This window comes from Panthera leo, chromosome C2 (assembly GCF_018350215.1).
Source record: "Panthera leo isolate Ple1 chromosome C2, P.leo_Ple1_pat1.1, whole genome shotgun sequence".
Taxonomy (NCBI): domain Eukaryota; kingdom Metazoa; phylum Chordata; class Mammalia; order Carnivora; family Felidae; genus Panthera; species Panthera leo.
Genome location: NC_056687.1, coordinates 35,146,879 through 35,150,864, shown reverse-complemented (window position 1 = coordinate 35,150,864; position 3,986 = coordinate 35,146,879). Strand labels below are relative to the sequence as shown.

General features: G+C 34.2%; 1 pseudogene; it reads right to left on the bottom strand.

Annotated features, from left to right (window-relative positions):
• Nucleotides 1-223: 223 nt before the first annotated feature.
• LOC122198741 lies at nucleotides 224-668 on the bottom strand (annotated as a pseudogene).
• Between the last annotated feature and the right edge of the window lie 3,318 nt (nucleotides 669-3,986).

Sequence of the window (3,986 nt, the reverse complement as noted above, 5' to 3'; positions counted from 1 at the left end):
TACACCTGACAGGATGATTTGTTATAGCACAACTTATATATTCTAAATGGACAAAAAATTAGTATCATTTACAGTATTTTAAGATAATTTGCCTTTGAACGGGAGCTTCCTTTCCAGTACTTTGAGGTCTACAAGATGTATCTAGAAAACTTACTACTGTGGAAAATGAAGACTGCTTAAATCAAATGGGGTGGGGAGGGGGGCCTGTGGTTTTTCTTTTTGATCAATTGTTGTAACACTGTCCTTCGGGCAGCTGAGGGAGTTTCATGTTTTCTTTAGATGTCATTGGGCACTGGAGCTCTTGCAGGACAACGTTGATGCTATATGAATTCCGCCATTTTGCTATCACTGATATGACTCTTGGGTCCACCACTCCATCAGAACTATTACCTCCATTCATATTAATTTTTGTTACAAATCTTACAAAGGGGGAGTGCTTCTGGGTATTTAGGTCCACATTCTATTTTAAGGCTGTATAGTTGGTTTTCATAAGTTGTTCTTGGAGGCCCAATTATCATCCCTATCCATCTTGTAAGTGTCATGTCTTCGTCATCTTCTAGACCCCAACTAACTGTGCCATCTCCTACTCCTTTCTGGTCTTCTTCCAGTTCTTCCAACAGTCTAAAATTTCGAGGGACTTTTACTCCCGAGCCCATGGTGGCAGCCATCTTATGTTGCTGTCACTCTCTGTTTCATTAATTTCTGCCTTTATGGTTATGTTTTCTTTCTCTTTACTTTACACTTATTTTATTATTCTTTTTCTACTTTTGTGAGATAAGTGTTTATTGATTTTCGACCTCTCTTGTTTCTAATATGCATATTGAAGAATGTAAATTTTCCTATACTTCATGAATTCACAATTGTGATATGTAATACTTTCAGTATCATTAGTTCAAAATGTTCCTGGTGTTGTTATTAACATTTTTTCTTTGTTCTGTAAGTTATTTTGAATATATTGATATTTTACAGTATGGTTTTATTATTTTTTCTCACATAATTGAATTTTGGCAGGAGAGCATAATGCTTATAGTCAACTTTTTAAGTTGTGGTACACTCTACCACAGTGCGTGCCATATTTTGTATATGTCACCAGGTGCATACTCATTTAGAATTACTGTATCTTCCTGGTGAATTGAAAATTTTATTATTCTGAAGCATCTTCTTATCTTGAATCAACATTATTTTCTAAAGTTTCCTTTTTTTTCTCCCTGAAATACAGCTAAGTTCTCTTTATTTAGAGTTGCTTTTCTATAACTTTTTCAGTTTTTTTTTAAATTTTGTTTCATTTTTTTAAATTCATACTATTTTCTTAAGTTTTACAATCTTTATCTTTTAGGAAGAGTATTTAGTCAATATTATTGCTGATCTTTTGAACTTAAAACTTGTATACTGCACATGCTTTCTGTTTGCTCTGCCTGTTTTGTTTCTTTTCTCTCCTGTCTTTTCTTCTCTTGAAATGGCTGATTACTCTATAATGTGACATTTTCTATTATTAACTCAGAAGTTATTTACTATCTTACTATTTTTTAGTTTATACTAAATATTACTGTATGTATCCCTAAGTAATCAAATCTAGCATCAATTGGCACCTTTTCCCTCTTAACAAAGTATATAATAAATTCACATTTTTAACTATTTTTATTCCTTACTGATATATATGCTATGTTTTTTGTGTGATTTATGTTAAGAGTATTAGACATTATTTTTATTTAGTAAGTTATTACTTTATATTTACCCACAGAGTTATTACTACAATTAGTCTTCATTTATTTCAACATTTTCAATCTTCCATCTTCAATTATTTTCTTTCTGTTAGAAGAATATTCTTAACTTTCCTCTAGTTTCTCCTGTAGTATATACCTATCAGTGATAAGTGGCTTTTTTTCCTTAAAATGTCTTTAATTTCTTTTATTCTTGAAAGATATTTTTATTTGGTCTAGACTTCTAGGTTATTTCTTACCTAATTTCATAAATATAAAGATACCCATTGTCTTCTTGATTTCAATGTTTCTGCTCAGAAATTAGTTCTCAGTTAAAAATTTCTAATGTTTTACATCTACTGTATCTTTATTTCCTCTGGGTGCATTTAAGTTTACTTGTTTGTCTTCGGATTTTAATAGTTTAACTTGGATGTGATAGTGTTTGGATCTATATTTATTGGGGGGCACTAGAGATATGCAAATATAAATATTCATATATTTCACCAGTGCTGGAAAATTCTCAACCTTCATCTCTTCAAATGTTTTTGCCCCATTTTCTACTTTTATTTGCTACTCCGATTATAGTCAATTCCCATTATTTGTGGATTCTGCATTTGTGAATTTGCCTACTCACTAAAGTTTATTTGTAATAGGTTATGGACCAAATGCTTGTGTTCCCCTCAAATCCATAGTTTGAAACCTAATCCCCAATGAGATGGCATTTGGAGGTGGGGCCTTTGGGAGGTGAATGGAATTAGCGTCCTTATAAAAGAGACCCCAGAGTGCAACATCACCCTTACCATCATGTGAGGAAACAGCAAGAAGACAGTCATCTTTGAGTGTTTCTCATCTGACACAGAATTGACTGGCACTTTGATCTTGCATTGTTTGGCCTCCAAAATTGTGAGAAAGAAGTTTCTGTTATGAATAAAGCCACTGAGTCTATGGTGTTCTGTGATAGCAGACAGAATAGAAATCAATATTCGTGGTGCTTTCATGGCTACCTGCTGACATGCACCAAGGAATAAAATATTTGAGCCTCTGATGTGCATGTTCCCAGATAAGTTAAATAAGATGACCCTCTTGCCTTCTTGTTTCAGCTCTTATATTGTAAGTTCCCTTTTCATGGTCTATTTACGTGCCATATTTTACATATGTTGGTACTTTTCATTGGTGACTTCACTGTTTAAAAGCATAGTGCTGAAGGGTTGCTTAGTGTTCCTAAGCCTAGGAAGGCTGCGGTGTGCCTTACAGAGAAAATATGTGTTAAATTAGCTTCATGCAAGCGGGAGTTATAATGTCAGATATCCATTTTTCTTTCTTATCTCTCTCTTTGTTTGCCTCTGGGTATTTTCTTCTGATTTATATTTCTGTTTTAATCTGCTGTTGAATTTCTTTAAAACATTTTTTTAATGTTTATTTTTTTATTTTGAGAGAGACAGAGAGTGAGCAGAGGTGGAGTAGACAGAGGAGAAGAGAGAGAAAGAATCCCAAGCAGGCTCCATGCTGCTAGCACAGAACCCAATGCAGAGCTCAAACTCAAACTGTGAGATCATGACCTGAGCTGAAATCGAGTCAGACACTTTAACTGACTGAGCCACCCAGGCACCCCAATCTGCTGTTGAATTTCTAATACAGTTATCTTACTTTTTGGTCATGGAACATCTATATTACTCTGTTTCCTTTTCTATATCTCCAATTTCTTTGACTCCTGAATCTTGCCTTTTTTGAATTAAATATATTAAACTTAATTTGCTTCAAAATCTGTATTTGATAATTCCAAACAACAGCAGCTTCTGTAGGTCTGTTTCTATTGGTTACTGTTTCACCTGGGTCTCATTCATTTGTGTTATCTCACAGAGTACCTGGTTATTCTATATTATTGTTATTATTGTTTACAGGACACTGCATTTGAAAAATTACAAAAATAATGCAAGACCTAGGATGATGTTATTTTATTTCAGAGAGAATTTTTTATTTGCTTTTCATAGGCTCCTGGAAATGTAGCAATATCCTATTATCTGAATTCAATTTCAAGGATTGAAATTATTCAAACTTGGACTGTAGTCCCTGTGGAGGCTGGACTACTTAAGGTGCACTGCTATATCTGTTGCAAACCTCTTTAGAGTCCCTGGCAGGTAGCAGTACTCAGCATGTACCCTCCTCGCCCAGGAGGCTGACAAAAGTATTATCCAGACTCTTAAGCTCTCAACCACCAACTACAACATCAGCAATCATCCCTATGTGAAAAGTGGCTCCAAACATTAGACTTATCCCTCTGGATTT